Consider the following 14,411-nt stretch of genomic DNA (forward strand, 5'->3'; position numbering starts at 1 on the left):
AGATGGTTAAGGTTTCCTAACCATAGACATGTGTTGTCATTTGATAATGGGATCACATCATTAGGAGAATGATGTGATGGACAAGACCCATCCGTTAGCTTAGCATATTAATCGTTCAGTTTATTGCTATTGCTTTCTTAATGTCAAATACATATTCCTTCGACTATGAGATTATGCAACTCCCGGATACTGGAGGAATACCTTGTGTGCTATCAAACGTCACAACGTAACTGGGTGATCATAAAGATGCTCTACAGGTATCTCCGAAGGCGTTTGTTGAGTTGGCATGGATCGAGATTAAGATTTGTCACTCCGCGTATCCGAGAGGTATCTCTGGGCCCTCTCGGTAATACACATCATAAGAAGCCTTGCAAGCAAAGTGACTAATGAGTTAGTTACAAGATAATGTATTATGCAACGAGTAAAAGAGACTTGTCAGTAACGAAATTGAACTACGTATGAAGATACCAACGATCGAATCTTGGGCAAGTAACATACCGATGGACAAAGAGAATTACGTATGTTGTCATAAGGTTCAGATGATAAAGATCTTCGTAGAATATGTAGGAACCAATATGGGCATCTAGGTTCCGCTATTGGTTACTGACCGGAGATGTTTCTTGGTCATGTCTACATAGTTCTCGAACCCGTAGGGTCTGCACGCTTAATGCTAGTTGACGATATAGTATTATATGAGTTATATGATTTGGTGATCGAATGTAGTTCGGAGTCCCGGATGAGATCACGGACATGACGAGGAGCTCCATAATGGTCTGGAGGTAAATGTAAGATTTCGGGCTCCGCAAACCCTAGATAGGTTCAAACTCTGGGGTGCGTGCGAAGAACTTGACCTCCCCAGTCTGCCAACCCATCGATCCCACGGCCTAGCTCGACGAACTAAAAGGAAAGAGGACACAACAGTTTACCAAGGTTCGGGCCACCTTGCGGTGTAAAACCCTACTCCTGCTTTGTGGTGGATTGGCTTTGAGGTGGGCTGAGGATGAAATTGTACAGTGGAAGAACAACCTCAGGAGGTGTGTTCTTGAGCTAGTGGGGGATATGATGATCTGAATGATCCGGTTCCGGTCCCTTGTCTACGGTGGTGGCTAGGCCCTATTTATAGTGGCCTTGGTCCTCTTCCCAAATGAAGGCGGGAAGGGATCCCACAATGGCCAAATTCTAAGGGAGACAACTAGTACATCTTATCCTGACAAAAGTAGTCTTCACCTGCAAAGCCTCTGGTCGTGACGCTGTGGTGGGCTCGGTGATCACCACCATCTTCCCATCCTGGCAGTCTTGGTCTTGTTGCATGGGAAGGGAAACCTTTGGCTGATTCCTCGGGACTCCACACCTGTGCTTGCCTCCTTAGCACCAAAGAGGACAACTGCTGTCCTGCGCCCGCTGGCGTCCGTCTGGCCTTGGTCGTCATGGCTCACGTCATCCGAGCCTCGCGAGGTGAGGCTTGCATAGGAATCTCCACTCCTCAGGAGCCAGCCTGAGGAGGCCACTCCTTCTGGAGGTCTTGGTGTCATCTGCCTCGCGAGGCTTGGCCCCTCGCGAGGGTCTTGAGTTGTTGGTGCTGAAGATGGGCCGTACCAGGCCGTCGATGGAGCCACATCGTGAGCCGTAGGAAGGCAAGTCTGGGTACCCCCGTTCCCAGAACGCCGACAGTAGCCCCCGGGCCCAAGGCACGCTCGAACTTGGCTTCAAGGAGAAGCCAAAGGGCAAGTGCGGAGCTTCACATGCCCTAACCGCCTGTGGCCTCGGTCGACGCGTGGCGATTGATGGGACGTGGGATTGTGGAGGTCAGCGCTTGGCCTCCCTCTGGCTATAAACCCGGTCCACGTCCGCTGAAGAAGAGGCTTGGCCACCCTCACGCCGACGAGGGGCAGGAGGTGACGCGACCTTGGTACGAGCGGCCTCCGTATGGCTTCCGAATTCCTTTGTATGCCCGCGCGCAGAGCCCTGGGCAGGGTGGCAATGCTTAGTGCCGCGCATTCTGAGGTCGTGGTGGACAGGCCAAGGCGGCATGGCCAGCCGGCCCGCGAACCCACGCTGAGGGCACCTGGCATGAGTTCGTGGTGTGGGTGGCAATGCTGCTGCACACATGGATCCGGCTTCCGAGGTTCCTTGCCGAGGAGATGCCATCGAGGGGGCCACTCGAGCTATGGCTGCAACACGCTGGGTGCTACAGCCTAGCCACAAGGGCGGAGGTCGAGGTCATCCCCCCCGGGCGACGTCTTCATGAGTCGAGGATGAGGCGAGGTCGCCCATGCCTGCTATCCAGAAAGGGCCGTTGCCATCCACTTTGAGTATGATGGTTCCTCCATGCTGTTCTTCAAGGTCTTCGATGAAGACGACCGGCGCCTAGAGTGTTGCTTCGGGAGAGGCAGTCCACGCGGCGCGGCCACGGGCGCTGAACTTGACCACGTTCATGAGACCGGTTCCACCGACAGACATGCAACTTGTTTTGCATAAAGGTGGCTGGTGGATGTCTGTTTCTCCAACTTTAGTTGAATCGAATTTGACTATGGCGGTCCTTGTTGAAGGTTAAAACAACACACTTGACAAAAAATCGTTGTGGTTTTGATGCGTAGGTAAGAACGGTTCTTACTAGAAGCCGTAGCAGCCACGTAAAACTTGCAACAACAAAGTAGAGGACGTCTAACTTGTTTTTGTAGGGCATGTTGTGATGTGATATGATCAATACATGATGTGATATATTTTGATGTGTGAGATGATCATGTTTCGTAAAAGTTATCGGCAACTGGCAGGAGCCTTATGGTTGTTGCTTTATTGTATGAAATGCAATCGCCATATAATTGCTTTACTTTATCACTATGCATTAGTGATAGTCGTAGAAGCAATAGTTGGCGAGACAACAATGATGCTACGATGGAGATCAAGGTGTCAAGGCGGTGACGATGGAGATCATGACAGTGCTTTGGAGATGGAGATCAAAGGCACAAGATGATGATGGCCATATCATGTCACATATTTTGATTGCATGTGATGTTTATCTTCTATGCATCTTATTTTGCTTAGTACGGCGGTAGCATTATAAGATGATCCCTTACTAAAATTTCAAGGTATAAGTGTTCTCCCAGAGTATGCACTGTTATGACAGTTTGTTGTGCTGAGACACCACATGATGATCGGGTGTGATAAGCTCTACATTCACATACAACGGGTGCAAGACAGTTTTGCACATGTAGAATACTCGGGTTAAACATGATGATCCTAGCATGTGCAGACATGGCCTCAGAACACTGAGACCGAAAGGTCGAACATGAATCATATAGTAGATATGATCAACATAGAGATGTTCACCATTGAAAACTACTCCATCTCACGTGATGATAGGACATGGTTTAGTTGATATGGATCACGTGATCATTTAGATGACTCGAGCGATGTCTATCTAACTGGGAGTTCTTAAGTAATATGATTAATTGAACTTGAATTTATCATGAACTTAGTCCTGATAATTTTTGCATATCTATGTTGTTAGATCAATGGTCCGTGCTACCGTTCCCTTGAATTTTAATGCATTCCAGCAGAAAGCTAAGTTGAAAGATGATGGTAGCAACTACATTGAATGGGTCCGTAAGTTGAGGATTATCCTCATTGCCGCATAAAAGAATTATGTCCTTGATGCACTGCTAGGCGCGAGGCCTGCTGAAGGAGCAACTCCAGACATTATGAACGTCTGGCAAGCTAAATCTGATGTCTACTCGATAGTTCAGTGTGCCATGCTTTACGACTTATAATCAGGACTTCAAAGACGTTTTGAACGTCATGGAGCATATGATATGTTTCAGGAGTTGAAGTTAATGTTTCAAGCAAATTCCTGAGTTGAGAGATATGAAGTCTCCAACAAATTCTATAGCTACAAAATGGAGGAGAATAGTTTTGTAAGTGAACACATACTCAGAATGTCTGGGTATCATAACCACTTGACTCAGCTGGGAGTTAATCTTCCTGATGATAGTGTCATTGACAGAGTTCTTCAATCACTGCCACCAAGCTATAAAGGCTTCGTGATGAACTATAATATGCAAGGGATGGACAAGACGATTCCCGAGCTCTTCACAATTCTCAAGGCTGCAGAGGTAGAAATAAAGAAGGAGCATCAAGTGTTGATGGTTGACAAGACCACTAGTTTCAAGAAAAAAGGCAAAGGGAAGAAGGGGAGCTTCAAGAAGAATAGCAAGCAAGTTGCTGCTCCCAGGAAGAAGCCCAAGTCTGGACCTAAGCCTGAAACTGAGTGCTTCTACTGCAAAGGGACTGGTCACTGGAAGCGGAACTGCCCCAAGTATTTGGCGGATAAGAAGGATGCGAAACTGAAAGGTATATTTGATATACATGTCATTGATGTGTACCTTACTATGCTCATAGTAGTGCCTGGATATTTGATACTGGTTCTGTTGCTCATATTTGCAACTCGAAATGGGGGCTACGAATTAAACGAATATTGGCTAAGGACGAGTGACGATGCACGTCGGAAATGGTTCCAAGGTCAATGTGATCGCCGTTGGCACGGTACCTCTACATCTACCTCCGGGATTAGTTTTAGACCTGAATAATTGTTATTTGATGCCAGCATTGAGCAGGAACATTATATCTGGATCTTGTTTGATGCAAGATGGTTATTCATTTAAATCAGAGAATAATGGTTGTTCTATTTATATGAGTAATATCTTTTATGGTCATGCACCCTTGAAGAGTGGTCTATTTTGGTTGAATCTCTATCGTGGTGATACACATATTCATAATATTGATGCCAAAAGATGCAAAGTTGATAATGATAGTGCAACATATTTGTGGAACTTTCGTTTAGGTCATACTAGTAAGCGTGCACGTGCAACGCACGTCTCCATTAACACATACATTTGTACTCCACATTCCAAACATGCAAGACAGAAAATAATTCATAATATAACATTACAATTCAATTGCATAACTTAGTAATTCAAAACTTAGAAAATTCATGTAACATATTGAAATTACATGATCAACTAATAAGGTTCCAAAGCAACATGAGAGGTAAATGATATGACAAAATAATATCACATGAATTTCGATTTTATTCATTCAATTTTCATATCTTTAACATTCAAAGACCACAAGTTGCAGGATTATAAAATTTTGATATATTCAATAATAAACACCGATACAAATCTTAATAGTTTTATAAAACTTTCAAAATGGTTGTGACTGAATACCTTTTTAACTGCTTGTGACCGTATAAAACTATCACACCCACATAGTCAAACTGTACACACTTGACAAAAAAATAATTGAACAAAGTACGATGGTAAATACAAACTAAATGACCAAAAGGTCTATTGATCAAAAAATGAATTGGACAACACCGGACGCATATCTGATCTGACTTAAGCAAAAGGGCTAAAAACCAACTCAAAAAAGAAAAGAAACGAAAAAAGCTTGAAAAAACGGACACACCTGACTCTCCCTCTCAGTTCTTCTCACCTCGTCACCTACCTTTTCCAACCTCATCCCTTCACTATCTGCCCACTGCTCCCTATTCCATGGCAGCCACAAGCCCACAACTCTCTCTACCTCCTCAGGCCGGCTCTCCTCTTCGTCTCCACCGCCGACGCGAGGGCTCGCACTCTCCCCACTATTCTCAGCCCCTCCACATCGAATCGGTCGCAGAAGTGCCCGAGGATCTGCTCGAGCTCGGCATGGTCGCTGGGCGCGGGACGAAGGCTGATGCGGAGGCGCGGGATTCATCTCCATCAGATCGGTGGCCGTGGAAATCATGCGTCGCAACCTCCGCGCCCGGTGCCTTCCTCTCCATCTCGTTCGTCGACAGCTCCCACCACCCTGTGCATGCGACTGCGCTACACCCTGCCCTGCCCAGATACGGCAGCAGTGCCGCAGTGGCTGGTCCCCTACTCCCCTCCAAGTGCAAGCCGGCTCCATTAGACGATCTATTACCCACTTCAGCTTTCATATCTGCTTATTTCATATCCCCATTACCCACTTCTGCTAATCCCTAATTGCTATCCATTCATGTATAGTACATATGTAGCTCAGTAGTCTAGGTTTAAGCATGAGAGTCATTTTAGAATCGGGGAGAAAAATTAGAAGTTGGGGTGATCCTATTTTGGTCTGCCTAATCTTGGAGTAAGCTGTTCGATTAGACGTTCTTAACTTAGTTGCGGCAACTGTTATGAGTGGGGATTGCGGTTAGTTAATATTCTTCAGGCAACCATGCGGCGATAAAGCTGATTGATTGGTGGATTTGAATTCTGGGTGGCTAGGGGCAATAGGGACCAAGACGGATGAGGTTGATTAGGCTTGATCCTGCCAAAGAAATTTACTTCTATTTTGAAAAATGAACACATGTTCTTAGATGTGTAGGGTTAAGTTTCCAAATGTGAGGTTTATAGCAAATCAAAGAGGATCAAGAGAAGCATATAGTATGATAATACAATATAAGCATGTATGGCTGTAGGATAATACAGTATGAAGAATGATGATGGTATGGTTCTCATATAGAGGACAGTGGTTGGCTCAAAGAGTTTACCACCTAAAAAATTTCCTTTCTTGGAATAACCATCTCTGGCATCTTCAGTACTACTTACGGCAGCTGCGCAAGTGATATTCATGATATAGCACAACCTTTTAGATATATTTCTTGTTGTCCCGGACCCCCTGTTAAAACAGAAGTGCTTTTGCAGGCTTACAAGAAATGGATTTTGAGGACCATCTAACTATCTAAGAATCATGGAATTCATTCCATCCTAAATTTTTGGGACTCTGGAATAAACACAAAGATGGGAATGGGGATGCATACCTGTCTGCCATACACATTGACAGGTTTTCAATACTCATCCTGAAGCTTTTCAGTGTTGTACAGAAGAAGTAATTGACAGGTTTACTTCATGATAGTCTTGGATTTGGTTTGGCCAAAATGATCAGGTACTTACTCACTTAATTTCTGAATATTCTAGTTATTTGTTGAATGCATCAGTTAGACTGCTGTGATACATCAAAGGTTCTCTGTAACTGAAACGACATAATTTTGGAGGAGGATTATCCTGTTTCCAAATCCTAGCTCCGCCATTGATTCTACCTGAATTTACTTTAGTAGATCTTCTCTTGTAAAATCCAAACTGTTTCCGAGCCTATGTGTTTAGTTTCATATTTTTGTTTATCATGCAATACTTATCCTGCAACCATCTAATATGCAAATTTGATAATAGAAGATGACCTCATTCATGTATAGAAAAATGCATATTCTTGGACTGGGTTTTCTTCCGCACTCTCTTGGATCGGGTTACAAAAAGATCATACTGACCGGGTTTTATTCATTCAGTCATATAGACTCGAATACTATACTATTAAAACAATAGATGGAGGGCTCCAGTTTGATGCACTGTTTTATTCATGTTGAAGTTAAAGGAGGTAGATCTATTATGGTTTGCACAAAAATGATGCATTGATCAACACATTGTTGTAAATATGCAAATTTGAGAGTGAAGAACATTGTTATAAGGATGCAAATTTGACACGGATTGGGGAAGGAAATGAAGAGTTTGTCGGCCCCGTCAAGTTAACCCAATTGAATATCCTGTAAAATCATACCATGTTCCCTTGGTGCAAGCAGGTGCGTTGCCTGAGGAGTTTGTCGGCGCCTATGTCGGCGACTGCGGAAGGCGGCGATGGCCAAAACTGGCTGGGCGGCAATGGCGCAACAGTGGCTTGCGGCGCCGACGTCTCACTGCAGTGTGCGTCTGAACAGCGACATCGAAGAAAGACACTGAGATTAACTGGGATGGAACTGACCATGTATTGCGCACAAGAGGATAGTCCGCACCTGCGTTCGCGAGAAGCTCTTCGGCGTGGTCGTCGTCCACTGCGATGGCGCAGGACAGGCTCTGCGGCTGCGACGTACGTCCCGGTGGGCAAGGGTAGGAAGATCTAGCTGATTCCCATAAGTTTAGCCATTTTTTGTTAGGCGGACATGCTTGATTGCCGTTAATTGTGGCTAATTTTCTGCAGTTTAGCCATTCGTTGTTAGGACGTGAACAGAATTGGTGGAACCGTTCTGATCTTGTGCGAGCGTGGGTCCGGCAGAGTTTTCGTCCGCCATGTTTTCTTGTTTAATAGTAGTGTAGATCAATCCCCGAATCCCGTCCTTTCCTTATTGTTACGGGACAACTTCTCACTTTCCTACCTTTTTTGCTTTCAATCCCTCGAAATCCCTCCTTTCCTTCTTATTACTTTCCTCATCTATATGTGTTTTTGCTAGCTCCGATTTTAGCTTTTTTTCCTTCCTTCTTATTACTTTCCTCATCAGTAGCCAAACCCATCATTAGCCTCGATTTCCTTCCTATCCCGTTTAGGAGCCCACCATTAGCCTCACTTTTCTTCCTATTTTTCTGTATGATCTCTGAGATGACTTCCTGATAACCAAGGAATTTGAAAACCTATATAAATTGGGTAGATTGATTGTAAGGAGGTGATGTGGTACTATTTAACAATGGAATCAACCTTCAATTCCACAAATAGCACAAGTTAGCTCAACTGGCTGTGCCACTCTATCCTTACGGTGATGTGCTGGGTTCGAGTCCTCTCACATGCATTTCTTTTTTATTCAATCGGGGATACATGGGCCAGATTTATTGGGACGCAACGCATGATTGGGCTCGGTTGGCCTGGCTCGGACTCGGATGGGATGAACGATATTGACGGAAGATGGTCGAAACAAACGTCACATAGGAACGCTAGACGGATGAATTAGTACCACCTCGTTTATATTACAATTTTATCTATACAAATTGTAAAAGCGTATTATGACAAAAGAAGAAAGCGTATTGTGACAGTGAACCCACGGAGTCAATCCCTATACAAATCGTCAAAGCATATTATGACAAAAGAAGAAAGCGTATTGTGACGGTGAACCCACGGAGTCAATCCGTGCTTTATTATTAGGGAAAGATTGGTGTAAAGAGCATGAAGAAAATCCATGCGGATGGACTTTTGGAATCATTTGATGCTTGCGAACCATGCCTCATGGGCAAGATGACTAAAACTCCGTTCTCCGGAACAATGGAACGAGCCACTGACTTATTGAAAATAATACATACCGGTGTATGCGGTCCGACGAGTGTTGAGGCTCACGGTGGGTATCGTTATTTTCTGACCTTCACAGATGATTTGAGCAGATATGGGTATATCTACTTAATGAAACACAAGTGTGAAACATTTGAAAAGTTCAAAGAATTCCAGAGTGAAGTGGAAAATCATCGTAACAAGAAAATAAAGTTTCTACGATCTGATAGCGGAGGCGAATATTTGAGTTATGAGTTTGGTATTTATTTGAAACAATGTGGAATAGTTTCGCAAGTCACGCCACTTGGAACACCATAGTGTAATGGTGTGTCCAAACGTCGTAACCGCACTTTATTAGCTATAGTGCGATCTATGATGTCTCTTACCGATTTACCACTATCGTTTTGGGGTTATGAATTAGAGACAGGTGCATTCGCGTTAAATAGGGCACCATCTAAATCCGTTGAGACGCCACCGTATGAACTGTGGTTTGGCAAGAAAACCTAAGCTGTCATTTCTCAAAGTTTGGGGTTGCGATGCTTATGTGAAAAAGCTTCAGCCTGATAAGCTCGAACCAAAATCAGAGAAGTGCGTCTTCATAGGATACCCAAAAGAAACTGTTACTAAGAATGGATCCTTTCTAGAGAAGGAGTTTCTCTCGAGAGAAGTGAGTGGGAGGAAAGTAGAACTTGATGAGGTAGTTGTACCTTCTCTCGAATTGGAAAGTAGTTCATCATAGAAATCAGTTCCAGTGATGCCTACACCAATTAGTGAGGAAGCTAATGATAATGATCATGAAACTTCAGATCAAGTTACTACCAAACCTCGTAGGTCAACCAGAGTACGTTCTGCACCAGAGTGGTACCGTAATCCTGTTCTGCAAGTCATGTTACCAGACCATGACGAACCTACAAACTATCAGAAAGCGATGATAAGTCCAGATTCCGTAAAATGGCTTGTGGCCATGAAATCTGAGATGGGATCCATGTATGAGAACAAAGTATGGACTTTGGTTGACTTGCCCAATGATCGGCAAGCCATAGAGAATAAATGGATCTTCAAGAAGAAGACTGATGCTGATGGTAATGTTATAGTCTACAAAGCTCGACTCGTTGCGAAAGGTTTTCGACAACTTCAAGGAGTTGACTATGATGAGACCTTCTCACCCGTAGTGATGCTTAAGTCTGTTCAAATCATGTTAGCAATTGCCGCATTTTATGATTATGAAATTTGACAAATGGATGTTAAAACTGCATTCCTTAATGGATTTCTTAAAGAAGAGTTGTATATGATGCAACCAGAAGGTTTTGTCGATCCTAAAGGTGCTAACAAAATGTGCAAGCTCCAGCGATCCATTTATGGACTGGTGCAAGCCTCTCGGAGTTGGAATATACGCTCTGATAGTGTGATCAAAGCATATGGTTTTATACAAACTTTTGGAGAAGTCTGCATTTACAAGAAAGTGAGTGGGAGCTCTGTAGCATTTCTAATATTATATGTGGATGACATATTGTTGATTGGAAATGATATAGAATTTCTGGAAACCATAACATGATATTTGAATAAGAATTTTTAGTGAAAGACCTCGGTGAAGCTGCTTATATATTGGGCATCAAGATCTATAAAGATAGATCAAGATGCTTAATTGGACTTTCACAAAGCACATACCTTGATAAAGTTTTGAAGAAGTTCAAAATGGATCAGTCAAAGAAAGGGTTCTTGCCTGGGTTACAAGGTGTGGAGTTGAGTCAGACTCAATGCCCGACCACTGCTAAAGATAGAGAGAAAATGAAAGTCATTCCCTCTGCTTCAGCCATAGGTTCTATCATGTATTCAATGCTGTGTACCAGACCTGATGTGTGCCTTGCTATAAGTTTAGCAGGGAGGTACCAAAGTAATCTAGGAGTGGATCACTGGACAGCGGTCAAGAACATCCTGAAATACCTGAAAAGGACTAAGGATATGTTTCTCGTTTATGGAGGTGACAAAGAGCTTGTCATAAGTGGTTATGTTGATGCTAGCTTTGACACTGATCTGGATGACTCTAAGTCGCAAACCGGATACATATTTATATTGAATGGTGGAGCTGTCAGTTGGTGCAGTTCCAAGCAAAGCATCATGGCGGGATCTATGTGTGAAGCGGAGTACATAGCTGCTTCGGAAGCAACAAATGAAGGAGACTGGATGAAGGAGTTCATATCCGATCTAGGTGTAATACCTAGTGCATCAGGTCCAATGAAAATCTTTTGTGACAATACTGGAGCAATTGCCTTAGCGAAGGAATCCAGATTTCACAAGAGAACCAAACACATCAAGAGATGCTTCAACTCCATCCGCGATCAAGTCAAGGAGGGATATATAGGGATTTGCAAAATACACACGTATCTGAATGTTGCAGACCCGTTGACTAAGCCTCTTCCACGAGCAAAACATGATCAACACCAAGACTCCATGGGTGTTAGAATCATTACAATGTAATCTAGATTATTGACTCTAGTGCAAGTGGGAGACTGAAGGAAATATGCCCTAGATGCAATAATAAAGTTGTTATTTATATTTCCTTATATCATGATAAATGTTTATTGTTCATGCTAGAATTGCATTAACCGGAAACTTGATACTGTGAATACATGACAAAACAGAGTGTCCCTAGTATGCCACTACTTGAGTAGCTCATTAATCAAAGATGGTTAAGTTTCCTGACCATAGACATGTGTTGTCATTTGATGAATGGGATCACATCATTAGGAGAATGATGTGATGGACAAGACCCATCCATTAGCTTAGCATAATGATCGCTAAGTTTTATTGCTATTGCTTTCTTCATGACTTATACATATTCCTTTGACTTTGAGATTATGAAACTCCTGAATACAGAAGGAACACCTTGTGTGCTATCAAACGTCACAACGTAATAGGGTGATTATAAAGATGCACTACAGGTGTCTCCCAAGGTGTTTCTTGGGTTGTCATAGATCGAGATTAGGATTTGTCACTTCGAGTATTGGAGAGGTATCTCTGGGCCCTCTCGGTAATGCACACCACAATAAGCCTTGCAAGCAATGTGACTAATGAGTTAGTTGCGGGATGATGTATTATAGAACAAGTAAACAGACTTGCCGATAATGAGATTGAACTAGGTATGAGGATACCGACGAACGAATCTCGGGCAAGTAACATACCGATGACAAAGGGAATGATGTATGTTGTCATTGCAGTTTGACTAATAAAGATCTTCGTAGGATATGTAGGAACCAATATGAGCATCCAGGTTCCGCTGTTGGTTATTGACTAGGAATGTGTCTCGGTCATGTCTACATAGTTCTCGAACCCATAGGGTCCGCACGCTTAACGTTCAAAAACGATTTGTATTATGAGTTATGTGTTTTGGTGATTGAGGTTTTTTCGGAGTCCCGGATGAGATCATGGACATGACAGGAGTCTCAGAATAGTCGAGAGGTAAATATTGATATATTGGGCGATGGTATTCGAACACCGGAATGGTTCGGGTATTTTTCAAAGTACCGGGAGGTTACCGGTACCCCCCCATGGAAGTAATGGGCCTACATGGGCCTTAGTGGAGAGAGAGGGGAGCCCGCAAGGGGTGGCGCCCCCCAAGGGAGTCCGAATTGGACAAGGGGGAGGGGGCGCGACCCCTTTCCTTCTCCCTCTCCCTCTCCTTCCCTTTTCCCCCACTGAAAGAAAGGAAGGGGGGCTACTAGGATTGGGAGTCCTAGTCGGTTTCCCCCCTATGGCGCGCCCCCTGGCCGGCCTCCTCCCTCTCATCCTTTATATACGGGGGCATGGGGGCACCCCAAAGGACAACGGTTGTTTCTTAGCTGTGTGCGATGCCCCCCTCCACAATTTACTCCTCCGATCATATTGTCGTAGTGCTTAGGCGAAGCCCTGCGCAGATCACATCACCACCACTGTCACCACGCCATCGTGCTGATGAAACTCTCCCTCGACACTTGGATGGATCAAGAGTTCGAGGGACGTCATCAAGCTGAACGTGTGCTGAACTTGGAGGTGCCATACGTTCGGTACTTGATCAGTTGGATCGCAAAGACGTTCGACTACATCAACCGCGTTAACCAAACGCTTCTGCTTTCGGTCTACGAGGGTACGTGGACACACTCTCCCCCTCTCGTTGCTATGCATCTCCTAGTAGATCTTGCATGATCGTAGGATTTTTTTTGAAATTGCATGCTATGTTCCCCAACATGGAAATGATATAGTATTTCTGGATAGCATAAAAGGTTACTTGAATAAGATTTTTTCAATGAAACACCTTGGTGAAGCTGCTTATATATTCGTCATGAAGATCTATAGAGATAGATCAAGACGCTTAATTGGACTTTCACAAAGCACAAACCTTGATAAAGTTTTGAATAAGTTCAAAATGGATCAGTCAAAGAAAGGGTTCTTGCCTGTGTTACAAGGTGTGAAGTTGAGTCAGACTCAATGCCCGACCACTGCTGAAGATAGAGAGAAAATGAAAGTCATTCCCTATGCCTCAGCCATAGGATCTATCATGTATGCTATGCTGTGTACCAGACCTGATGAGTGCCTTGCTATAAGTCTAGCAGGGAGGTACCAAAGTAATCCATGAGTGGATCTCTGGACAACGGTCAAGAACATCCTGAAGTACCTGAAAAGGACTAAGGATATGTTTCTTGTTTATGGAGGTGACAAAGAGCTCATCATGAATGGTTACGTCGATGCTAGCTTTGACACTGATCCGGATGACTCTAAGTCACAAACCGGATACGTATTTATATTGAATGGTGGAGTTGTCAGTTGGTTCAGTTCCAAGTAAAGCGTCGTGGCGGGATCTACGTGTGAAGCGGAGTACATAGCTGCTTCAGAAGCAGCAAATGAAGGAGTCTGGATGATGGAGTTCATATCCAATCTAGGTGTAATACCTAGTGCATCGGGTCCAATGAAAATCTTTTGTGACAAAACTGGAGCAATTGCCTTGGCGAAGGAATCCAGATTTCACAAAAGAACCAAACACATCAAGAGGCGCTTCAACTCCATTCGTGATCAAGTCAAGGAGGGAGACATACATATTTGCAAAATACATACGGATCTGAATGTGGCAGACCTGTTGACTAAGCCTCTTCCATGAGCAATACGTGATCAGCACCAAGACTCTGTCGGATGTGGGGTTCCGGCTACCCTTAAGGTTCGAACACTAGGGTGCGCGCGAAGTCTTTCCCTTCTACCAATCTACGCTCTAGCTCGCTAGGATCTTGCGGACGAACTCGACGAACTCGCAACACAGAAAGACATAGGGTTTATACTGGTTTGGGCCACTGTTG

General features: G+C 44.0%; 1 long non-coding RNA gene across 1 annotated transcript; it reads left to right on the plus strand.

The window, feature by feature from the left end:
* The first annotated feature begins 5,458 nt into the window (after positions 1–5,458).
* LOC123188117 (uncharacterized) lies at positions 5,459–8,119 on the plus strand. The gene is made up of 2 exons (XR_006494339.1): positions 5,459–6,951; positions 7,640–8,119. It is a non-coding gene; the product is annotated as an uncharacterized lncRNA (long non-coding RNA).
* Positions 8,120–14,411: the final 6,292 nt, after the last annotated feature.

Source organism: Triticum aestivum, chromosome 2A (assembly GCF_018294505.1).
Source record: "Triticum aestivum cultivar Chinese Spring chromosome 2A, IWGSC CS RefSeq v2.1, whole genome shotgun sequence".
Classification (NCBI taxonomy): domain Eukaryota; kingdom Viridiplantae; phylum Streptophyta; class Magnoliopsida; order Poales; family Poaceae; genus Triticum; species Triticum aestivum.